Source organism: Bos indicus x Bos taurus, chromosome 19 (genome assembly GCF_003369695.1).
Source record: "Bos indicus x Bos taurus breed Angus x Brahman F1 hybrid chromosome 19, Bos_hybrid_MaternalHap_v2.0, whole genome shotgun sequence".
Lineage (NCBI taxonomy): Eukaryota > Metazoa > Chordata > Mammalia > Artiodactyla > Bovidae > Bos > Bos indicus x Bos taurus.
In genome coordinates this window covers 34,020,542-34,046,299 of record NC_040094.1, presented here as the reverse complement: position 1 = coordinate 34,046,299, position 25,758 = coordinate 34,020,542, and the positions used below count along the sequence as shown (strand labels likewise).

The 25,758-nt window shown below is 49.0% G+C and overlaps 1 protein-coding gene across 2 annotated transcripts in view; it reads left to right on the top strand.

Moving 5' to 3' along the window:
• Positions 1-25,758, top strand: part of CDRT4 (CMT1A duplicated region transcript 4) — a 73,012-nt gene that overhangs the window by 21,201 nt on the left and 26,053 nt on the right. The window contains exon 1 of one of the 2 annotated variants that reach the window (XM_027516710.1): positions 25,072-25,316. The exons of the other annotated variant lie outside the window; for it this stretch is intronic. The gene's annotated coding sequence lies outside the window, so the exon portion shown is untranslated. Of the gene's footprint in view, positions 1-25,071; positions 25,317-25,758 lie in introns of those variants that run through there. 2 annotated transcript variants of the gene reach the window in all.

Below are 25,758 nucleotides of genomic sequence, written 5' to 3'. Positions count from 1 at the left end.
TGAGGGGTCCTCTGTGAGCACCTGCAGTTGTTCTCGGCTGAGGATTATCTCGGCCTAATTTGCAGATGGAATAGAAAGAGACTGGGTGTGAGACCTGGCTCTGGACTCATGTTTTGTCTCTGCCGCTTACCAGCCAAGCAGTCCAGCTTCCACCTCTGTTTTTTTTTTTTTTTTTTTAATTTACTTATTTGTTTAATTGAAGGATAATTGCTTTGCAGAATTTTGTTGTTTTCTGTCAAACCATAACATGAATCTTTAAGGAGGGGTTGGCGACATCAACTCAGGAAGTTGTTTGGAGATTTAACGAGACAAAGTAGGTAATATATCAAGCATACAGTGGATATTAAAAATAATAAGCACTGGGACTTGCCTGGTGGTCCAGTGGTTAAGAATCTGCCTTGCAATACAGGGGATGCAGGTTCCATCCCTAGTTAGGGAACTAAGATCCCACATGCCATGGGGCAACTTACCTTTGGACCTCTAGTGCTGCACTGAAGACCTGCCACAGCCGAATAAATGAATAAATGAGCAGCACTGACATACTGCTTACTGTGAGAATCCCAGGGACTGGGGAGCCTGGTGGGCAGCCGTCTCTGGGGTCACACAGAGTCGGACATGACTGAAGTGACTCAGCAGCAGCAGCAGCAGCACCAGCAGCACTGTGAGGTATCTTCCCTCATAGCTAATTGGCCTGCAATGCAGGAGACCTGGGTTTGATTCCTGGGTCAGGAAGATCCCCTGAAAAGGGAAATGGCAACCCACTCCAGTATTCTTGCCTGGAGAATCCCGTGGACAGAGGAGCCTGGTGGGCTACAGTCCACCAGGGGTTGCAAGAGTTGGACACAACTTAGCAACCAAACTACTACTACTACTAGACTAATTCAGTTAACATTCATGACATTGCTCATGCTGTGAGGTTCTATAATTATCATCCTAACTTGATAAGGTGAGGGGAGCTCAGAGCGGTTGGTTTTGGTCAGGGTCACGCAGCTGGTCCCTGCTAGAGACCCGAGCGTTCTGACCTCTGGCCTGCACTCTCAGCTGCTGTTCTCCCCATGGAGGCCAGTCCCCTTCGCCACAGCATGGCCAGCAACTCATATTCATTGGCCACCAGCTTTGTGCCAGCATCTGTGTTAGGTGCTGGGGAAATACAAATATTATTAAGTTATATTTGGGAATGAATGAATGGGGACATGAAGTTGAGTGGCATATGGTTTTGGGGTCATAGAAAGCTTGTAATTGGTGTGGGGTGATGGGATCGGGGAGAGAAACCCAAACAGCAGAAAAGAAGTGTCCTACAGAAACGACTGGCAAACTCAGTGTCCTTTCAGAAATCTCCGCGGGTAGATGATTAGATGTGCTCAGTTGCTCATTCGTGTCTGACTCTTTGTGACTCCATGGCGGCCCGCCAGGCTCCTCTGTCCATGGGGTTCTCCGGGCAAGGGTACTGGAGTGGGTTGCCATGCCCTTCTCTATCTTCTCTCTTCTTGCTGTTGCCTCTGCACTGATGACCTGCTGTGGGCATCCCTGAGCCTCCCTGTGCTTGGAGACCCCAGAGCAAGGGAGAGGCTGATGAAAGATGGATTTTAGGATAATTGTGGTCTTGACCCCTTGGAGTGGTGTTCAGAGGCTCGTGTCTTTATGACCTGGCCTTTCTGGATTCTGCTTCTCCACAAACAAAAACGAGTATGAAAAAAAAAATCCCATTCTTTCTCTCTTCTGAATTCAAGTGACCCTGGTAACATTTCATCATGAAAGTCACATCCAGGGAGGGAAATTCAAGGGGGAGGGGACACGTATACATATATTAATGTATGGCAGAGACCAACACAATATTGTAGAGCAAAAGTGAAGTCACTCAGTCGTGTCCAACTCTTTGTGACCCCATGGACTGTAGCCTACTAGGATCCTCCAACCATGGCATTTTCCAGACAAGAATACTGGAGTGGGTTGCCATTTCCTTTTCCAGGGGATCTTCCTGACCCAGGGATCGAACCCTGGTCCCCCGTACTGCAGGCGGACTCTTTACCATCTGAGCCACCAGGGAAGCCCTGTGGAGCAATTATCTTCCAATTAAAAATAAATAAGTCACATTCCACATAGCTGGCATCTCACTTCTCAGGCCCCGAGGAGGCCTCCTGGGTGGAGAGACGCTGCAAGGCTGGGTGGCAAGTCCTCCATGGAGCCTGGCTCCAGGCCCCCTTCACCCAGCTGGTCGTCCTGGGTCAGGTCCCCCAAGAGGGACACTGAGATGACAGTTCTGCAAGCCCCGTATTCCTGGTTCCCAGAGAGGCATGAGAGGAGCTGGGTGGGAGAGGATATGACTTCAGACTAAGTCCCGAGGAAGTGACTTTAGCCCGTTTCTGCAGGGGGTTTGTAAACAAGGGGTTTGTAAATGCCCAGGAGCAAAGGATGGGGGGCTGGGTTCTCTTGGCTCCTTCCCGTCAGTCACTGGCCATGCCCCCCCCACAAGTGAGGAAGGGGTTCACCTCACCATTTCTGACTGATTCCAGTAGTCCAAAGGCAGCTGTTCAAAAAAGACTTGCATTTGCGAGCTGTTGGAAGGAAAAAGCCCCCTGAAGTTGGGTAAAGGGTGCCCCCATACAGTGATGGGGTCCCTGGTGGGGGGCAAAACTCCTACAGCTGGGAGCTCCCCAAGGCCAGGACCTGTGAGTCATCAAACTGTTAGTCAGAAGGGAGAGAAGCCTTTCACCCTTTTTTACTTTGAAAATGTAAATTGAGAGATTGAAGATTATACGTCAAGGTCCTCTGGGTAGAATCTTGGCTGTTTGGATAGACTCTTAGGACTGGATGACAGTTTGGGCCTTGATGTTCGGTCCCCCATCGGAGGCTTGAACACCCTATTTCTTATTATTTCCAGTAGTGAAAAATCTAAATAAAGAAAATGCATAACTGTTGTAAAAAAGAAATGCCTGATTGTTTTCACATAGAATGTTTCTTAAAGCCCAATTTAAAATTCAGTCCACTCTTGGGATATTTTTAGCATCTTGAGAATGTTCCAGATCGCTGACTCAGTAAGCCCAGGCTCTTAAAAATGCGTGTTTTTAAACCCCACAATGTAACATTGTCTGAGCTCCTTACCATTTCAGTCTGCTCGTACAGCCTGAAGTCGGCCTTGGTTTCCTAGGGGATGTATCTGAGCATCCAACACCCCCAACTCAAATCTGATGACAGAGCAAGTTCCGGGCATAGCACAGAGTAAAGGGGGCCTATGGTGGCATGAGAAGGAACAGAAGTCTACTGTGTTCACGGCAGCCAGAGCCGCCAGGGCTCCGGAGCTAGTGCAGGTCAGCACCCTCACTTTGCAGAGGAAGAAACGAGAGCCCGGGGATGGCCAGGCACTTGTCCAGACCGCCTGCTGCCTGCTTACGTCCTTCCCCATGGCCACCTGAGAGGGGAGTGGGTGTGCCGGCTCCCCCTTGATTCAGTGGAGCTCCTTCCTTTGGTGAAGTTAGGTTTGGTTATGGTGGTAACGGTGGTTTGCTTGACACACGTGGATGCTTTAGGAGGTGGTAAGACAGAGTGTGACACTATTTCCAAATCTGAACTATGTTGCATTAATAAAACTATCTCAGGCTTCCCTGATGGCTCAGTGGTAAAGAATCTGCCTGCCAGTGCAGGGGACACAGGTTCAATCCCTGGTTAGGAAGGATCCCACATACCATGGAGAACTAAGCCAGTGAGCCACAACCACTGAGCCTGTGCTCTAGAGTCCAGGTACTGCAACTACTGAGCCCGAGTGCTCTAGAGCCTGAGCTCCACCAACAAGAGAAGCCACTGCAACAAAGAGTGTGGTACAATCTATCTATTCATCTATCCATCTATCTGTCTATCCATCTATTCACCTATCTATCTGTTCATCTATCTATCTATCTATCCATCTACTCACCTATCTATCCATCTATCTATCTATCCATCTATTCACCTATCTGTTCATCTGTCCATCTATCTATCCACCTACTCACCTATCTATCTATCCATACATCTATTGACCTATCTATCTGTTCATCTATCCATCTATCTATCTATCCATCTACTCACCTATCTATCTATCCATCTACTCACCTATCTATCTATCCATCTATCTATCCGTCTATTGACCTATCTATCTGTTCATCTATCCATCTATCTATCTATCCATCTATTCACCTATCTATCCGTCTATCTATCTATCTAGGGCTTGTCTTGCGCTTGTGCTCAGTTGTGTCTGACTCTTTGTGACCCCGTGGACTTTAGCTCTGTGACTTCGCTGGTGGCTCAGATGAGTCCGTCTGCAGTAGAACCTGGATTTGATCCCTGGGTTGGGAAGATCCCCTGGAGAAGGAAATGGCAGTATTCTTGCCTGGAGAATCCTATGGATAGAGGAACCTGGTGGGCTACAGTCCATGGGATTGCAAAGAGTCAGACACAACTGAGTGATAAGCACAGCATAGCACAGGACTACAGCCTGCTAGGCTCCTCTCTCCAAGGAATTTTCCAGGCAAGAATACTGGAGTGGGTTTTTGCTACTCCAGGGGATCTTCCTGACCCAGGGATTGAACCTGTGACTCTTGCGTCTCCTGCATTGGCAGGCAGATTCTTTACTACTAGCGCCACCTGGGAAGCCCCAAGTCTGTCTATCATCTATAATGTTTATCTAATAATCAATATGCAGCAGAGAGGGAATGCTCCCAGCAGTTTCAGACTGTAGTGACATAGATCACTTCCCTCTCAGGGGCTGGGTACTGACAGTTGGGACAACATATTCTAGTTTTTTTTTTTTTTTTTTTTTATGAGCCCCTGAGCATTGCAGGGGTTGTGTGGGCTGTCATGGTTACCAATGCTGGAGAATTCCCCCTGGAGCCTTGGTTTCTCTGAGCCACATCAGGAAAAGTCCCTTCCAGGTAGACAGACAGAACGTGGTCTTTAAAGAAAAACCTTAAATCGCATGCTGTCTAGCCCACCGGTGGGGAATGCCAGGGTGCACCTACAACCTGACTTAGAGACCTCAGGGCAAAGGTATGTCTAGGATCCTACCCCCGTTCTCTGAGGATGGGCCAGAGAAGGTCTGTGTTCAACAAATGGGCCAGGGGCGCTGGTGCTCACTGTGGTTTGAGAATCACTGCTCTAAAGGACCACCGATGAAGTCACACTCTCCAGCTCTTGAGTCTTCCTTGTCCTTCTGTGAGTTAGGTCTGATACAAAGCTTATTTAACTATATCAGACTTCCGAATTTTTATGTATTAGCTATTGCAAGTTATTTCTCCAAAGTCGTACATATTGTTGAAAAGGGGAAATGAACAAGATTACGGTGGGTCCTGAGCTATCAGGTGAAGAAGGGAAGCCCACTTGTAAACTCAGGGCTATTCTGATCTGGAGAAAGATGGAGGACTGAAGTGATTTTCTGATTAGAACAAAGAGAAAAGGGAAAATGGGACTAATTAAAAGCTCCTCTGTCTTTGTAGGGCCAGGATCTCTATTGTTTCTGTATATTTCTTAATGGTTCTAATTTGTCAGGACCTAAGATTAGTTCCTCTGGGTTCCTGGAGTCTGTAGAAACATTTAGGATGATTTTTACTAAGGACTTAAGATTGGCATACTCTGTAGACTGAAGGCTTCAGTGGGGCAGATATATGTCTTGAGATCAGGGATTGTCTCTCTTGTGGTGATGCAGGGAGTGAAACAGGACCCTTGTTCTCAAGGGCAGTGAGCACTTCCCGGTCTGTAATGTCATTGTTTGCCCAGAATAACCCCTCACATTTGTCTGGCTCTGTGGTTTTCAAAGCATTTCGACATCCAGTCCTGTATTTTGTCTTCCCTAATGGAGATGAAGTACCTGCGATTTACTCTTGCCATCCCATTTCTTTAGGGGCTTCCCTGGTGGCTCAGCTAGTAAAGAATCTACCTGCAATGTGGGAGACCTAGGGTTGATCCCTGGGTTGGGAAGATCCCCTGGAGAAGGGAATGGTTACCCACTCCAGTATTCTGGCCTGGAGAATCTATGGACTGTATGGTCTATAGGGTCGCAAAGAGTCGGACACGACTGAGCAACTTTCACTTCACTTTCATCCCATTTTCTTAGCTGTGAAGCACAGGAGGTGGTTTGTTCAAGGTCAGGTAATCTGTGGGCTGCCCCGCCCATTTTTTGTTGACGTTTAAGTGGCTCAGTCATGTCTGACTCTGACTCTTTGCAACCCCATGGATGGTAGCCTGCCAGGTTCCTCTGTCCAAGGAATTCTCCAGGCAAGAATACTGGAGTGGGTTGCCATTTCCTCCTTCAGGGGATCTTCCCTTCTTAAAATGAAAAGGGCCAGTGACACCTGTTTCCATTTTTAAGGAAACTATGTTAATATCTGAAAAAGCATTGGTGTAGTTAAGATTTGGTAAAGGTTGTGTGTGCCAAGTCGCTTCAGTTGTGTCCGACTCTGTGTGACCCCATGGACTGCAGCCCGCCAGGCTCCTCTGTCCCTGCGATTCTCCAGGCAAGAATACTGGGTGGGTTGCCATGCCCTTCTCAAGAGGATCTTCCCGACCCAGGGATTGAACCTGCATTGGCAGGCGGGCTGTTTAACACTACTGCCACCTGGGAAGCCCTGGTAAAAGTTAGTGGTTACTAACTTGTCATCACAACGTGGGGCATGACAGAGGAATGAAGTGGCTTTCTAGGGACAGCCATGCCATCACAGAGCTGCAGCTCTGGTTGGGGTGATTGGGGCTTCAGCCCTGAGCTCTCTCCCTGAGCTACAGGAAGCAGACATGTCTCATGTGGGGAGGGCTCCTCAGATTTCCCCTCATCTGGCTTCCTCCGTTTCTTTTACCCACGCTCTGCTTCAGCACTCCCTTCTCTGCAATTCGATGCCAGAACCTCTGCGGAGCACAAAGTTACTTACTGAACACCTACTGCATGCAAAACACTGCCCTGGACATGGGGTAAGACAGGTACAAACTACTCTCATTAACTCTACACAGTGTGCAGTGCTCAGTCGCTCAGTCCAGTCTCACTCTTTCGAGACCCCATGGACGGTAGCCTGCCAGGCTCCTCTGCCCATGGACTTTTCCAGGCAAGAATACCAGGTGGGTTGCCCTTTCCTCCTTCAGGGGATCTTCCCGACCCAGGGGTTGAACCTCTGAGCCACGGGGGAAGCCAAAGAGAACTAAGAGGGCTGCAAAATGAGGCAAAGATAGCTGTCTGGGCACCCCGCCCCCCGCCGGACCCTACATTTTCAATGCTCTTCACTGCTCATTTCTAAGGACTGAGGCATTCTGTTAATAATTTCTGTGATCTTCTGCCTCGAGGACCTATCCTCAGATAAGCGGGCTTCTTCACCCAGGATGCGTGAACAGAGCCAGTTACCGGCACCCCCGGCCCCACCCTAAGGTCCCCCTCGTCTTCGCGAGCTTCAGGCTGCGGACGTTAGGTGGCGCTAGCCGCCCGGTGTGGGGCCCGGGGAGGCCCGAAGACCAGGCTGCGGAGGCTGCGCCCGGGACTCTTCCGGCAATCTGGACCGCCTTGCCGACGCCCTGGCTCTCTCTCTCATCTCTTGGCGGGGAGAGAGAGAGAGAGAGAGGGACGCGGCCGGAGACGCTGGGGAAGGGAAGACGGAGGGCTGCTTAGTGGAGGGAAGGGCTTGGCCCTGCCCTAGCTGGGCCGTCCAGCGGCCCCCCCACCCCCTCACGTCCGCTCGGGGTGGACAGGGGGCATGGGGGGCACGGCCGGAGGAAGGAAGCGGTGAGCCAGAGGGTTCCAAACAAAGGATGACAAGACAGGGTCCCAGAACGCTGGGCCTGCCAGCCCCCCTCTTCCCGGCACGGCTGACCCTCCCAGGAGGGGACCCAGAGGGAAGGGTGGAGGCCGGCCACCTTCCTCCCCTGCCGGACGTACCCTCGCGTCTAAGGGTGACTAATGGGTATGGCTGAGGGGTCCAATTCTAGAAACGATCCCTGTCCCTCAGTCACCCCTCCTCCCAGTTGCTTTCCCCCCTTATTGTTTTCTGGGCTGTGATGGTGACAAGTGGTTACTGCTCAGCAGCTAACAGGCCATGTGATCCACTGGCCAGTGGTGATGGGCTGGGGGTGGGGGTCCCAAGAGGATGGACGTGGTGGCAGTGAGGTAGGCAGTGAGGTCCAGTTCTCTCTCCCACTCCTGGGGGTCAGAGAAGCCTTCCTGGCTAAGGTGGACAGGAGCTCCATCTAAAAGCCTGCCCACTGAGGGGGTGCGCTTGCTCTCAGGAGGCCGTGGCCCCCTGAATCAGGTCATTGCATCCTTTCTCACCTAATCCAGGTGGTTTCCAGCTGAAGCCCCCTGCAGCTGGCTGCTCACTTCAGTGCACAGCCTCAAGCTTCCCTCCCTGTACTTGAAGGCTGTGTTTTGGCAGAGGCATGTGAAAGGGCGTTCCAAACTCTGAGCAGAGCCCCAGGCTGGGCCAACCTGGCTTCTTGTGAGACTCTTCTCTGCCCCCCTTCCCCAAGGGCTCCCCAAGGAAGTGGCCCGAGCCTTCCGATCGGAGGCCTATTGCACACAAATGTGATGTCCCCAGGTGACACGCTGAATGAAATAGGAACTACCGCTAATAGGTCACCAAAGTCAGCCCAAGACTGGGGAGGAAGGCTTTATGTCTGTGGAATTAAATAATCTCCAAGTGGTCAGAATGAACTCCAAGCAGAATAGAGGACAGAAGAAAAGGATCCAGTGATTGCAGTGAGTGCCAAGTTAAAATGAGTCATTGGGGATGGATCAGTGATGACCAGGGAAGGACACTGAGAAAACCCCCACAGAAATGCTTGAGCAGCCTCCGGCACCTTCCTTCTGTTACCAGAAGATGCTCAAGTCTTGGTCATTGGAAAAGACCCTGATGCTGGGACAGACTGAGGGCAGGAGGAGAAGGGGACGACAGAGGGTGAGATGGTTGGATGGCATCACAGACTCAATGGACATGAGTTTGGGCAAACTCCAGGAGATAGTGAAGGACAGGAAAGCCTGGTGTGCTGCAGTCCATGGGGTCGCAGAGTGGGACACGCGTTAGTAACAGAACAGCAAAAACTCCTTTCAAAACCTCAGGAAAGTGCTTCCTCCCTGAGTGCCTTCATTCTGCAGGATGCACAAGGAGGACCTTGTACTTGGGCTCATTTTCTCACAAGATGTGCTGGAAAGGTGAGCTCTCAGTGGCCACAAGGTGACCATACTCATGATTTTATGTCCATTACTGAGTCGCGGTGGGAGGACGCTCACCCAGCAGAGGCTGCCCCTGCAGCGGAGCATTGTGGCTCAGGACAGAATCATCTTAGCAACAACACCGCTCTGTCTGGAGGATGGATTTGCAAGAAAAGACAGAACCAAGAGTCTTCGAACTCTTCCTGTATCCCCCCTTTCCCCTCCCCCCAACCCCCTCTGTCTTCCCCTCCATCATCTCCTTTCTCCTCCGCTCTTGTCATCTGCCCACATAGCTGACCCTCCTCTCTGCATATTAGGGGTTTAGACTAGAGCTTCTAAATTATCTGCACTACTGACATTTGGGCAGATAGTTCTTCGTCATGGGGACCATCCTTGCATCCTAGGATTTTAGCAGCATCCCTGGTTTCTACATGTAGATGACAGTGACACTCCTTCTCCCCTCTCCAGTGATAACAACTCAAAATATTTCCAGATATTGCCAAATGTTCCCCTGGGGAGGGGGAGGTATGCAAAACTGACCCCCAGTTGAGAACCACCAGTTTAGACAAATCACATGGAAGTATCTGCTGTCACACTTGGCAGTAATTGCTCTTACACATAATCACTGACATTTTTGTGTCTAGTAGGATCATCCGATAAAGGAATTGATTGATAAAAGCATGCTTTTATTCCAAGCATGATCTTCTGGTCTTCCCTGTCCCCCTCCCTCAGCATCTTTGAAGTAGTGCAAACTGTTTTTTGCTACTCTAGTATCACTCAGAACGATGTCTCTGTGTTTTGGGTCTCTACCAAGAGTGAAATAAGTTTGTTTTCTTTGGGAAACACGATCTCACATTTTTTTCTACAAAAAATTAATTGATTTACCTGGAAGTGATTTAATAGAGTGTTTTTGACTGCCAGTCTGCTGGAGATTGGCGGAAACATTGTCCCAAAGCATTCAATTATGAGATTAATTCCTATTCATGTGTTTTTTTTTTTTTTTTTTTGGCAATCTGTTGGGAATTAGTGAATTTGCAGATTTACTGGTCACAATGCTTATAAATTCTCCGTCTGTATTCTCACCGAGGTCTTGCTTGCGATGCATGACTATCATACTGAGATGTGGTCCATGTTCCTGTTAGGTTATTCTGAGTATACTCTGTGCTCTGCTTTCAGTCCTGCCCTTATCCCACCATGAATTGTTTTTGGACCCTTGATCCATTTTGTACTTTGGGACTATTGCATGAGACAATTGTAAACCGCAAGAGAAAGGAAACCTAAGCATTATGAGAAATAACCTGCAAATAATGAGAAAATGTTGGTTGAGGTACACCACACCTTGCCAGGTGAGAGGTAGCCAGGACAGGTGACCTGGTGTGACCTAGCCATGGTGTGACTTGTCCTCAGACTTCCCTGCAGTGATTTCAGTTGTAACATCAACTAGGAGCACACCCTTATGTTAGAGTCACCTGTCAAATGTGTGACATGCAGTGAAGGAGGTTTGCATCAGAGTTTTCCCAGAAGAGCAGCATTGGCATTCCCACCCTCAGGTTCCTGCCAGGTGCTTCCAGGGACAGGTGGATTTCAGCCCTATTTAGGGAAGACTGAGCTCAAATCAGCAGCATTCATTCAGAGGCTGCTGCTGCTGCTGCTGCTAAGTCGCTTCAGTCGTGTCCGACTCTGTGCGACCCCATAGACGGCAGTCCACTAGGCTCCTCTGTCCCTGGGATTCTTCAGGCAAGAATACTGGAGTGGGTTGCCATTTCCTTCTCCAATGCATGAAAGTGAAAAGTGAAAGTAAAGTCGCTCAGTCATGCCCGACTCCTAGCGACCCCATGGACTGTAGCCTACCAGGCTCCTCCGTCCATGGGATTCTCCAGGCAGGAGTACTGGAGGGAGTTGCCATTGCCTTCTCCGCATTCAGAGGCTGGTAGAGGGAGAAAGACTCCAGATGCCCAGGGGTCCTTCTCCGGGTGGGACAGCAAGACCTGTGGGCAGGGGTAGGTGTCCAGTTCCGGGAGCACTGCCCCCGACTCCACCCCACCCCAGATCACACAAAACTCTTGGCAGAAAAGGGTGAGGCTGTTGTTTCCTCTCTGGATGTGTGGTGACAGGGGATCGGTTTCAGCAGAGGGTGAAGCCCAGGGCTGAAATGCAGTTGGACAGCTCCACAATGCCGGGCCCTGGGGGTTTTCCCCGCGCAAATCCCTGCTTTTGACAAAGACCAGCGCTCTGGGCTGCAGGACAGCTCAGCAGCAGGGGCTGGCCCCAGGAGTGGCTCCACTGCCACCGAGGGCGGGCTCTGGACCTGCACTCTGCTCCCGGGGTCCTGGAGGCACCAGGCTGTCTTCTCCCCCAGCAGTCCCCCCGCTTTTTTGCCAAGACCAGACTTGGGTGGGGGATGTGGAAAAATGAAGTTAGGTCCATTAAGAACAATTATTTATTTGTTTGGCTGTGCTGGGTCTTAGCACATGGCATCTAGGTCCCTGACTAGGATAGAACCTGGTTCCCTTGCATTGGGAGTGAGGAGCCTTAGACACTGACCACCAGTAAAGTCCCAAGAACAATTTCCTATTCAGTTCAGTTCAGTTGCCCAGTCGTGTCCGACTCTTTGCGACCCCATGGACTGCAGCACGCCAGGCTTCCCTGTCCATCACCAACTCCCGGAGCTTGCTCAAACTCATGTCCGTTGAGTCCGTGATGCCATCGAACCATCTTATCCTCTGTCGTCCCTTCTCCTCCTGCCTTGCATCTTTCCCAGCATCAGGGTCTTTTTTTCCCAATAAGTCAGTTCTTCGCATCACGTGGCCAAAGTATTGGAGTTTCAGCTTCAGTTTCGTATTACCTCCATTAAAAAAAAAAAACAAACTTACTGAAGGATCAGAAGGAGGATGCTTCTAGAGGGAGAACTTGTCAGGAGAGCCGGGTGGCGTTGTTCACTGCTATTGCTGTTGTTGCCAGAGCTCGCTGCACTGACACTTGCCCGATGCGGCGTGCCGTGTCTTGCTTACCCCACAATCCTGCTATCACTCTCACTGGACAGCTGAGCAGACTGCCACCTGGCAGGTTGAGTGTTGGCCCAGAGTCCTGAGCTGCTGAGCTGAGCTGCTGGGTACTGTTCCTGGCTTTGGGAACTTTCCTAAGACTGACGTCATGGTCTCCTACTTGGAAAATTCAGGGTGGGTTAGTTGACCTTCAGTGACTTTTTTTTTTTGCTCTCACACACATTCCCTTATGTCCTAATTTCTGAAAGTCCCTTTCCTTGGGCTATACTCTAAGAAATGCATGAAGCAGACTCTTCTTTCTGAGCTTCCTTCCTTCCCCAGTGTTCCCCAGGGCTTCCTCCATCCACGGAGGGGCAAGGAACCAGTGCCTTTGTGGAATTTAGTTACTCCTGCTTCCATCAGAGATCATGAAGGAGGGACTTCCCTGGTGGTCCAGTGGTAAAGATTCCGTTTGCCTTGCAATGCAGGGGACTTGGGTTCAATCCCTGGTCGGAGAGCTAAGATCCCACATGCCTTGGGGCAACTCAGTATCTGCACGCCACAGATACTGAGCCCGTTAGCTCTGCAACTAAGGCCCCAGCCAAGTAAATAAAATAAAAAGAACCCATGAAGGAAAACAGCTTCAAGTATTTCTTTTCCATTCAGTGATGGAACGACAGCTACCAGCCAGTAGGTAGCGAGTTTGCCAGAGGCGTAAGGGTCTTAGTATCACCCCACTGCTAAAAGTCCCCAGATTGTCCCATCCTGCCCCACACCCCCAGTTAGGTAAATGAGGAAAGTAGGTTTTGCAGAGGCGGAGCGTGGGGGTGGGGGGCTTGACTGTGAGCATCAGGACTTTGCAGACCTGGACCAGAATTCAGTTCTCTGCTTCCTCATCGGGAAATCCCATACACAGATGAATACCCTGAAGCTGCTCCCCACTTTTGGAATGTTCAGATTCCTGTCAAGGAGCACTCCAGGGGCCTATAACATTCGAGAGGAAACAAACGCAAGATGAACAGAGAGACAAAGACCTCCGAGCACCAGGTTCACAGTGCCAGGGTGAGGGTGGCTGGAAACTTCCCAGGGGTGGTGGCTGCCCAGATCAAGGGATACCAACAGGAAATGCTGCCTCCCGGGGCCCCTAGGCTGGGAGGAAGCCCAGGCTACACAAGCTTGGCGGTCCCCCTGCTTCCAGAGACACTCTGCCCAAGGTGACTCAGGCTTCCTGAGAAGCCACTTATCACTGCCAGCAAGGACATCTGTGCCTTCCTCGCCCACGACATCACCAAGTGGCATCAACTTTTCCTCAGCCAGGTCAACATCAAGGAAAGGAGGCAAAGCCGGGGTTTGCCAGGAGTGCCCCCAGGACGAGGCATGGTGACTGTCTCCCCAGGATTTCTGTTTCTGCTTCCCTGTCCTCTTCCTTCTGCTCGGAGGCTGCTGGAAGTCCGGGAAGAGCTGACTCACTTGCCCATGAGCTCCTGGCCGCAGGAGGGACAGAGCCATCGCTATAGCAACCATTAGCTTCCAGACTGAATCAGGACAGGAGGCCTGGATGGACAAAGGGTGCTGAAGGGATGATATGACCACACATGTTGAAAATTAGTCTCCTGGATGGATTCTCTGCACGCGGTTTGCCCAGAGGGAGGCAGTGTAGGGTGGGTGCAAGTCATAGCCCAGCTCTCCAACCCGACCACCTGTGTCCCACCAGGTAAAGGATGACTGCACCCCTCTTCAAAGTCCATCCTGGAAGGGGCTAGAGAGAAGGGGGTGAAAATCCCATCTGAGTTTTCTTATTGATGGTGGTGGAGACCACGGAGCATGAGACAGTTGTGTACCGTCATCAGGGTTCCCACAGCATCCTCCTGAGAGACCATGAGATGCTTCTGGATGGCAGAAGCCCTGCTTGCCTCGCCTAGGGTGGTGCTTCTAAGGCTTGTTCCTTGGAACTCATCCTTGGAGGCCAGCCACCACCTCCCCTCCCCCCACCAAAGAGGCACATGGTCACAAGTTCCACCACACACGGAAGTGAATGGAAGCCTCTTGGCAAAACAAATGAAGGAGACACAACCTGTTTAACTGTTTATAAGCAAAGGAGCCTCCCTTTATTGTTTCAGAAAACATTTACTTTATTTTATTATTATTATTATTTTTTTTTTACTTTATAATATTGTATTGGTTTTGCATTTACTTTAAAAAAATAATTCTTGGCTGTTTTGTTTTATTCAGACTTTGTATAACTGTGGTCTTTGTTCAGTCACTAGGTCCTGTTTGACTCTTTGCGACCCCATGGATTGCAGTGCTCCAGGCTTTCCTGTCCTTCACTATTTCCTAGAGTTTGCTCAAACTCATGTCCATTGAGTCGCTGATGCCATCCAACCATCTCATCCTCCGTCACTCCTCCTGCCTTCAGTCGTTTCCAGCATCAGGGTCTTTTCCAATGAGTCGGTTCTTCACATCAGGTGGCCAAAGTATTGGAGCTTCAGCAACAGGTTGATTTCCTTTAGGACTGACTGGTTTGATCTCTTTGCAGTCCAAGGGACTCTCAAGAGTCTTCTCCAGCACCATCGTTCAAAGGCATCAATTCTTCCATGTTCAGACTTCTTAGTTTCTTAAAAAAAAAAATTTAGCTGGATTGAATCTTATTTGCAACACTTGGGATCTTTGTTATGTCATGCGGGATCTTGCGTTGAGGCTCACGGACTCTCTGGTTGTGGTGGACAGGCTTAGTTGCTCCGAGGCATGTGGGTGGGATCTTAGTTCCCTGACGAGGGATTAAACCCACGTCCACTGTATTGCAAGGTGGATTCTTAACCACTGGACCACCAGGAAAGTCCCAGAAAACATCTACTTTTATCTTGGGGAAACCAGAGCCATGCAGACACATCCCAGCCTCAAGTGGCCTTTTAGAAAAACCAGGATCTCCTGAGGAGCTGGAGATTTCATCCTATGAACTGTGGAAGGCAGTGGCAGGATTCTTTTCCCCCTTATATAACATTTCCCCTGACTGCATAAGTAATGCATATTCATTGTAGAAAACTTCGAGAGCCTCTTCAAGTTCTGCCTGCTTCCATCTTGACTCCCTGCAGTCTTTCCCTTTTTGCATCCATCACTGCTTCAAAACACAGTTCTGAGTGTATGCGTCCCTCTTTGACGCCCTCCTGTCGCTCTTAGGAGGGAGACAAAGCTTCTTCATGTGGCTTCTCTCCAACGTCTGCTCTTCCCTGCTTTTCCAGTTCATTTACCCCCACACCCTTGTGTGTGTTTCAGGCAGACTGAGGGCCCCTCGTTTTCACTACTAACTTTGGCCATTTTGTTCCTTATCCTGGAATGACTGCTTCTCCTTTCTTGTCATCATGGATCTTCCGCTCCGTCCTTTGCATTTCAGTAGAGTTATCACTTCTTCAGAGCCATCTTCTCTGACACCTTTGATTGGTTCACATCTCCACATTTATGCCCCATGCAACTTGAGATTGTATGTTTTCTTGTGATGGGTTGGTGTGAATCTATAGGCTGTACAAACTGTAAGTCAGGGTAGGTCGTAAGCTCCGTGGGGGTAGACTGGGTCTGTTTTTGCTCATCATGCTGGAACACAGTGCTCAGAAAAAGCTGTTGATGAGCAAATACATAAATGAGTAAAATGCCACGGACAGTTTGAAAGGTGGTGGATTCCACTAAAGCTGTCGCCAGTGGCACCATTTGCCCTTGGCTTAAAGCAAACAAAGAGACTGTGTCCTTCTCTCAGGGAGCAGGACCTGGTTCAGTGGTTCAGAATTTCAGCAGGAGCTGCGTGTGGGGGGGGCCGTTATTTTAGAGTTCTGCTTTTTCTGAAAGCTCACCGACCCAGCTGCCAGTTCTCACTCCCTCTGTGATCTCATTAGGGAGGGAGTGTTTTGGATTTAAACACGTTTGGCTGTTGAAGAACCCTGATTGCAAAACAGGGTGACTTCACGCTCTTCTTTTTTCCCCTCAGAAGCACAGTTCTCTTCACATGGGGGAGGCCTGGCAAGGGTTCCCCGAAAGAACAGAAAAATAGTGTTTCAGAAGCATCCTGTTTTAATGCTGTAAAAGGACCATTGTAACACGGCTTTTCATTGTGTGTGTGTGTTTGTGTTCACTTTGATCATGTTTCCATGTGTCTGTCACAGAACGCCATAGCACCAGGCATTGGGTTCTCCAGTTTGGGTGAAGTTAAGCATTTTCATCTCTGACCTGCCTGTTTGTGGACAGAAGTCCCCTCCCACTTAGCTTGTGGGAACCTTATAACCCCGTCTCTGTGGGCCTTCAGACATAGCCAGCATTCACTTGGCAGAGTCACTTGTCCTCATTTCCCTTCGTTTATTCATTCAGCAAACACTCAGAGCCCACAGGATAGATGACTGGCTCCGAATTTGCCACAGTGATTTCCTTGGCCTTTGATGACTTACTCTCCCTCTTACGAGAGTGTAAGCTCCAGGAGGGCCAGGATCTTTGTCCACTTTGCTCACTGACACACCTTAAGGACATAGAATAACACCTTGCACTCAAGAAAGACTGTTGAGTGAATGGATGCATGTTACTATGTGCTCCAGGGACCTCTCTGGTGTCCAGTGGTGAAGAATCCACCTTGCGATGCAGGGGCCCTGGGTTCGATCCCAGGTTGCAGAACTAAGATCCCACATGCTGCAGGGCAACTAAACCCACATGCCAGAGCTAGAGAGAAGCCAGCACACTGCAATGAAGAGTCCAAGTGCTGCAACTAAGACCTGATGTAGCCAAAAATAAACTAAAAAAATATGCTCTAGACACCTTCCTGTGTTTTACCTGTCTAGCACTCAGCATCTATGCGCCCCCACCCCAACCCCGCCACTGCCACTTGGGATGAGAACCCTAGTTTTCCATGAGGAAAAATCCTCTCACTTTCAGACTGTAGGGTGTGGAAAGAGACTAATCTTTTTGTTGTTGTTGTTGGCTGAACCACATGTCATGTGGAGTCTTAGTTCCCTAACCAGGGATTGAACCTGTGCCTCTTGTGGGTTCTTAAGCTCAGGTATTTAATAACTGGGCCACAAGAAAAGTCCCAAGGGAGAAGGCTAATCTTACCCCTAAGACTCAAGCTGCTAAGATTGGATCCCAGGTCTACTGTTGGATTTCCTAGGAGGAGAAGCTTTCCCCGAAGAGGATGTGAAATGGGAAGGCTGTCGCTGTTGGGGCCACCATGTAGCCACCGCTTGCCTGGGAGTGGAGCCCAGACTGAGGCTGGCAGAGCTTAGAGAAACTGAGAATCACTGAGTTCTGATGACATTGCTTTTTCTGCTTCCGCTAGTGTCCATCTGTATTAGTTTTCTAGAGTTGTCATAACAAAGTGCCTCAAACTGGTTGGCTTAAAGATCCAGGCACTTTGCATTTGGGCCCACCCTAATGACCTAATTCTAGCTTGACTACCTCTGTAAAGACCGTATTTGCAAATGATGTCACATACACTGGTACTAGGGCTTAGAACTTCAACATTTTCTAGGGGGGTGGGGAGGGACACGATTCAGCCCTTAGCTCATCTCTTGCAGCTGAGAGCTTTACACACTTAATGTTTCATGAAGCAAATCAAGTTCCATAAGGCAAATCAATAATATCAAGTTTGTCTTCCTATGAAAAGCCACCACCCTCTGGTGTTGGTCCAGCTCACGCAAGTTTGCAATAAAGTAGCCCATGATCAGCATTTATTTCCTGAACATCTCCTGCATGGACTTTGATGTGGGTACAAGGTCCATTGGAGGTCAGGAGAGCCACAGGCCACTTCCAGGTTCCTGGACTTATAAAAAGCAGAAATGAGAAAGCAAGTTTCTAGATTCATTCTGAGAATTTTCATGTTTATGTGGAAAAAGTAAAGATTTTATGCTTTGCATGGTATGTCATCCAGGGGAATTGTGAATTAAAACACACATTAGAATGGCCAAAATCCAGAACACAGACCACAGGGGCTGGGGAAGATGTGGAGCCAAGGGAACTCTCGTTGGTTGCTGGTGGGGATGCAAAGTGGTCCAGCCTCTTTGGAAGATGTTTCGTAGTTTCTTACAGAATGGAACGCTTTTGCTGTGACATCGTTGTTCAGTTGCTAAGTTGTGTCTGAGTCTTTGCAACCCCATGGACTACAGCACACCAGGCTTCCCTGTCCATCACCAACTCCCAGAGTTTGCTCAGGCTCATGTCCATTGAGTCAGTGATGCCATCCAACCATCTCATCCTCCAGCCATTGTGCTCCTTGGTATTTATCCCAATGAACTTAGATCTTCATTCACATAAAAAGCTGCACACGGTCATTTACAGCACCTTTATTCATAATTGCCAAAACCTGGAAGCAACCAAGATGTCCTTCAGTAGATGGATGGGAAAACTGTGGTCCATCCAGACAATGGAATACTATTCAGTGCTAACAAGAAATAATCTATCAAGTCGTGAAAGGATACAGAGGAATGTTAAGTGCCTATTACTAAGTGAAAGAAGCCAACATGAAAAGGCTTCATACTGTATGATTCCAACTATAGGACACTCTGGAAAAGGCAAAATTATGGATACAAGGAAAAGATCAGAGGTTTCCAAGGGCTTGGGAAGTGAGGTGAATATATAGAGTATTTTTAGGGCAGTGAAAACATTCTGTATGATACTGTAATGATGGACACGGGTCCTCTATACATTTGTCCAAACCCATGGAACGTGCAGTGTCAAGAACGAACCTTAAGGTAAACTATGGACTTTGGGGATTCTGATGTTTCAGTGTAGATTCATCCTGGGTGAAGCATGTCTCACCCATGGTGTCAGTGATCACCATGGGTGATGCTGATTATACGGAAGCTGTGCATATGTGGGGGCTGGGGGGTGTATGGGAACTCTGTACCGCCAGTGTGTTTAAACAGGAAATCATGCTAGAAAATACAGTCCTTATACAGAGGGCCTCCCAGGTGGCGCTAGTGGTAAAGAACCTGCCCGTGCAAGAGACTTAAGAGATCCCTGGGTGGGGATGATCCCCTGGGGGAGGGGGCATGGCAACTCAACTCCAGCATTCTTGCCTGGAGAATTCCATGGACAGAAGAGCCTGGTGGGCTACAGGCCACAGGGTCGCAAAGGGGTGAATATGACTGAAGGGACAACAAAAACACACGCATACATACAGGGTGAAGTGGGTCAGAAAGAGAAAAAAAGTACTGTACATTAATGCATGTATGTGGAATCTAGAAAAATGGTATAGATGATCATATTTGCAAAACAGAAATAAAGACACAGATGTGGGGAACCAACATATGAATATCAAGGGGGAAAGTAGGGGTGGGATAAATTGGGAGATTGGGATTGATGCATATACACTACTGTGTATAAAATAGTGAGAACCTACTATAAGGCACAGGGAGCTCTACTCAGTGCTCTCTGGTGACCTAAACTGAATGGTATCCAAAACAGAGGGGATATACGTACACGTATAGCTGATTCACTTTGCTTTATAGCTTTAAGCAATAAAAAGCATTGCTTTTTAGTTTTAGCAACTCCAATGAAATAAAAATGAAAAAATGTATTTAAAAAGGACCCACCTCCCAGAGTAATGGAAATAAAAGCAAAAATAAACAAATAGGACCTAATTAAACTTAAAGGCTTTTGCACAATGAAGGAAACTATAAGCAAGGTGAAAAGACAGCCTTCAGAATGGGAGAAAATAATAGAAAACAAAGCAACTGACAAAGAATTAATCTCAAAAATATAGAAGCAGCTCATGCAGCTCATGGAACAGGAAATGGCAACCCACTCCAGTGTTCTTGCCTGGAGAATCCCAGGGACAGAGGAGACTGGTGGGCTGCCATCTATGGGGTCACACAGAGTTGAATATGACTGAAGTGACTTAGCAGCAGCTGCAACATGCAGCTCAATACCAGAAAAATAAACAACCCAAGCAAAAAATGGGCCAAAGAATTGAACAGACATTTCTCCAAAGAAGACATACAGATGGCTAACAAACACAAGAAAAGATGCTCAACATCACTCATTATCAGAGAGATGCAAATCAAAACTACAATAAGGTACCATCTCATGCTGGTCAGAATGGCTGTCATCAAAAACTCTGCAAACAATAAATACTGAAGAGGGTGTGGATAAAAGGAAACCCTCTTACACTGTTGGTGGGAATGCAAACTAGTACAGCCACTGTGGAGAACAGTGTATTTCCTTAAAAAACTGGAAATAGAACTGCCATACAACCCAGCAATCCCACTGCTGGGCATACACACCAAGGAAACCAGAATTGAAAGAGACACGTGTACCCCAATGTTCATCACAGCACTGTTTACAATATCTAGGATATGGAAGCAACCTAGATGTCCATTGACAGACAAATGAATAAGAAAACTGTGGTACATATACACAATGGAATATTACTCAGCTGTTAAAAGGAATGCATTTGAGTTCTAATGAGGTGGATGAAACTGGAGCCTATTATACAGAGTGAAGTAAGTCAGAAAGAAAAACACCAGTACAGTATATTAATGCATATATATGGAATTTAGAAAGATGGTAACAACGACCCTATATGCAAGATAGCAAAAGAGACAAGGTTGTATAAAGAACAGACTTTGGGACTCTGTAAGAGAAGGTGAGGGTGGGATGATTTGAGAGAATAGCATTGGAACATGTATATTACCATACGTGAAATAGATCGCCAGTCCAAGTTTGATGCATGAAACAGGGCACTCAAAGCTGGTGCACTGAGACTACCCAGAGGGATGGGATGGGGAGGGAGGTGGGAGGGAGGGTCAGGATGGGGAACACATGTACACCCATGGCTGATTCATGTAAATACATGGCAAAAACCACCACAATATTGTAAAGTAATTCAGTTCAGTTCAGTTCAGTCACTCAGTCGTGCCCGACTCTTTGCGACCCCATGAATCGCAGCACGCCAGGCCTCCCTGTCCATCACCAACTCTGGGAGTTCACCCAAACCCATGTCCATTGAGTCAGTGATGCCATCTACCATCTCATCCTCTGTTGTCCCCTTCTCCTCCTGCCCTCAGTCTTTCCCAGCATCAGGGTCTTTTCCAATGAGTCATCTCTTCGCATCAGGTGGCCAAAGTATTGGAGTTTCAGCTTCAACATCAGTCCTTCCAATGAACACCCAGGACTGATCTCCTTTAGGATGGACTGGTTGGATCTCCTTGCAGTCCAAGGGACTCTCAAGAGTCTTCTCCAACACCACAGTTCAAAAGCATCAATTCTTCTGCACAAAGCTTTCTTTATAGTCCAACTCTCAAATCCATACATGACCACTGGAAAAGTAATTAGCCTCCAATTAAAATACATACATTAATCTTAAAAAGATAATGCTTTTCAATATACTTAAATCCCAGTACAATACAATTGCAGTATGCTAAATTAATTATAGGATTTCCAAAAAATGAGCTCAGTCATTTAGTCATGTCCGACTCTTTGTGACCCTGTGAATATAGCCCGCTAGGTTTCTCTGTCCGTGGGATTTTCCAGGCAAGAATACTGTAGTGGGTTGTCATTTCCTTCTCCAGGGTTCTAAGAAATAGTAGTTCAGTAATGTACAGCAGGAGGTGTGCCAGGTACATCGCCAGCCTTTTATGGCTCAGATGCAGCCGCCAACTAAAACACAGCTGCTAACCCTCAAGAAGCCAGAGCATTTCTACCTTATAGCAAAGTGAGTCAGCCATATGTACACATATGCCTCTTCTTTTTTGGATTTCTTTCCCATTTAGGTCACCACAGAGCATTGAGAAGAGTTTCCTATGCAACATTATAAAGCAACTATACTCCAATAAAAGTTAATTAGAAAGATAAAGACAAAATTAACATCTCTGATAAATATTATTGTGTAGTAAACACTTTGATGATATTTACAATATTGTTTTCATGTCTTTATATTTTTTTGTTTACGTGCAATTTATTTTTATTTACACACTTCTGTAACTATTAGGAGGGAATTGCTCAAATCTAATATACCAATGAATATGTGTGTGTGTTAGTCGCTCAGTTGTATCTGACTCTTTGCGACCCCATGGACTGTAGCTCTCCAGGGTCCTCTGTCCATGGAATTCTCCAGGCAAGAATACTGGAATGGGTTGCTATTTCCTTCTGCAAGACCAATGAATACATAATGGCCAAAAAAAAAAAAAAAAAGAAAAGAGGAAGAAGCCATTGACCCACTGGGGTTAACATGCATGTGAAGAAGTGACGCTGTTACCATGAGACACGTATGCGTGGCACATCGGGAACCTCCAAGGGGGAATTAGGGGCTCTGCCTGGTGGGATGAGAGGCCTCGTGGAGGTGAAGTGAGCCTTGAAGAATGAGCGGTTTTGCACGTACAGAAGAGGGCTTTTTGGGTGCAGGGCCCAGCACGAACACACCTGATGGAGCTGGGAATAGGGAGCATTCTGGAGCCTCACTGGCTCAGCTCAAAAGGAAGCAAGCCCCCCGCAAATTTCCACTTGGTTTCTCCAGGGCAAGATTTTGCTTTCATGCCCCCAACCCATCATGGGGTTTTTGAGTCTCTCCTCCTGCTCGACTGGCGGTGGGGGGCTGTTGGATGGTGGGTGTCTGTAGTTGACGGGTCACTCAGGGTCCACAGCTGACGTCAGGTTGGCCAGAGTCCCTTGCTGTCAGGGCTGCAGGACTCCGGCTGTGGACTCGGCTCCCTCCCCATCTGTCCTCTGTCCCCTCCACCTGCACCCGCTGTAGCTCCAGAGTTTCACCTGGGAGCAGCGGGAGCTCCTATTAATAGACACCCAAAGATTGCCCACAAAGCGGGACACCTGGGTTTGATCCCTGGGTTGGGAAGATCTCCTGGTGAAGGGAATGGCCACCCACTCCAATATTCTTGCCTGGAGAATTTCATGAACAGAAGCTACAGTCCATGGGGTCGCAAAGAGTCAGATACGACTGAGTGACTACATACAGTAAGAGGTGGAATTAGGTATGTGGATCTCTTGTGAAATAAATTATGTAGTGTTTCAAAGAGAAAAGAAATTCCTGCAGGCTTGCCTAGTCTGGAGCACTGTACACAGCACTTTCTGTCTTTATGGATTTATCTATTCTGGATGTTTCAGATAAATGGAATCAGCATATATTGTCTTTTAGGACCATCACATAGCCTTTATCCATGTATGTTCTGGAGTTGATTCTTATAGACTGTGTCAATGGACAACTCACTTACCATCTCTGTGCCTCATTGTGTTCACTTGTAAAATGGGGATTGAAGTAGTGAAACCTGCCTGTTAGCACGTGGAGAAGATTTTGAACGGTGGATCGGGGAGGGCCTGGTGAGATGAGGACAGTCCCTGGCACGGGGGGCATGTACCCGGAGCCGGCGCTTGACCCCTGGGTGTCCTAACTCATTGTGCTCCCGGTGGAGGGAGGGTGGGGCTGAGCACGTGCTGCAGGGCGATCACGGGGGAGCCAGGGATGAGGCTGGCCCTCCCCCATGGGGGGACGCTGGAAGCCTTGGGGCACTGGGAGGCCCATGGCTCGCCCTGCATGTTCCCTTAGGGGTCCCTCTTGAGGTGATGGCAGTGGGTGGGTGACTGCAGGGGCACAGCATGCTGACTCTCGGGGAATTTTCTGCCCACAGAGGAGGGAAAAATGCACCTCTCTAAGAGGGGACAATCAGAGGCCAGGCAGGCCCAGTGGGAGGAAGAGAACTCAGGCTGTAGGTTTTCTCTGTAGGGCTTGCAGCCTCGCCACAAACAACACAGACACAGCGTGACTAGCATCATGGCCCACTGTGTGCTGGCAGGCGGTGGGGCTGAGGTCACTCCCAGAAGGCTCCTTAGCTGGTTGGTCCAAGGGCCTGGTCCCTGTTACCTGCAGCGCTAGGCCTGTGAGGGGCTCCAAGAGCCACCTTAAGCTGCAGAAGGCTTTACGGGCTGATTCTTTGGAGGTTCTTGTGAATCTGTGCTCACCTGCCCACCCTCCATGCTGCAAACCAGCCGCCACCCCAGGCCTTTGCACACAAGTGTCCACAGTCTCCCTAGACTCCCAAGGAGAAGATGGAATGTTCTCAGAGCCCCCAAATATCACACAAGTGTCCACAGTCTTGTCTCTCTACACCCACCAGGAGAGAGGGCAGATTCTCAGAGCCCCCAAATGTCCAGAAATATGGACAGGTGAGTTCCAGATCTACTGAATCAGAAACTCTGGGGTGGGGTCTGGCAATCTGGGTCTCAAGAGACCTTCCAGGTGACCACTGAATAGGGGTTTATTTGCCTCTCTGGGGCAGAGAACCCCCCTGCTACCTGGGCTAAGGCCCAGGACCCAGTCGGTGTTTATGACCGGGCCAGGGGTCGGGGGATCCCATACCAGGGTTTGAGGACAGCACCCTGCAGCAGGCTGAGCTCCAGGGAGATGAAGAGAAGAGGGAAGGAGCCTCTTCTGCTCCTCTTCTGTTCAGGGTGGTGACCATAACACCTGCTGACATCACAATGCCCATTTACTCTGGCCGCAGGCTCCTGGACCACCTGGGGCAGTGGAGAGAGGATGGCTGGCGGCCACGAGTAGAGGACCAACGGGGAAGTAGAGTCAAGGATACGGGGACATTTGGGGGCGAAAATAAGCCCCGGGAGGGAGAGTCACCAGGCTCCTGAAGGTAGCATGGAGAAGCACAGAAACCTCTCAGGTAACTTGGGGGTAGGTCCTGTCTTGCCTTGGAGCACCAGGTGTTCCAGAGAGAACAGTCAGGGATGAATGTGGAGAAAGGCCAGCCTGTCACAGTAGCAGGAGCCCTTTTGCTGGACGTCGGAGCCTCGGTCTTCCTCCTTCCATGCCATCCACCCCTGGACTCTAACTCTACTGAGGTCTGGATTAACTTTGCAGGAACTTAGGCCTGTCTTTTAAAATGGTCAGGTGACTCCACAAGGCAGCCAGGGCAACAAGTCTAAGAAACCAAAACAAACACACGAAATAAACCCGTTTCCTCCCTAGGGGTGGGGGACGGGGCTCCTATCACGTTCCCTCCCCACCCACCAGGAGCTCAGCACCCAGGACATGCTACATCGGGATTGGGGGAGGCCTTGACGGTTAAGGACCTATAGGAACCCGGAGGGGAGAAGGTCGTGACAGCCACACAGACAGCAGGTTTTAGAAAAAGTGATGATGAATATTCCAGTTGCTTATTGAAGAATAATAAAGAACAGGAGGAAAAAGGGTGAGTACGTAAACACAGCAGTCCATAAGCTTTCTGATCAGCGTGGACACAGTGTGAATGGGGAAGGGGAAGAGGGAGGGGGGGCTGGGCTCAAACCCAGGCCCCCAGAGGCTACCGTCTGTGCCAGCAGCTTCGGTTTTGCATGTGCTTGAGGTGTGAGGAGCTGCTGTGGGAGAAGCAGGAAGGGAGGGGCAAGGATGAGGGGGCCAGAGTCCTGGGTTCAGTTCAGACTGCCCCGTGTCCGGGAGAGGGTCACTGGCCAGCCTAGGGTCAGGGAGCTGGTCCTGTCCACTTCACCTGCTGCGTTCCAAGGTCACAGTCTTCCTTCAGGCCTCCAACCAGCACTTGCCTCCTTCCTTTTCAGCTGAGTTAGTTCGGGGTGTTTTCTGAGTGCTCCCAGCTGGGACCTGTGCAGGGTACAGGGACGCTTCCTCCCTAGTAA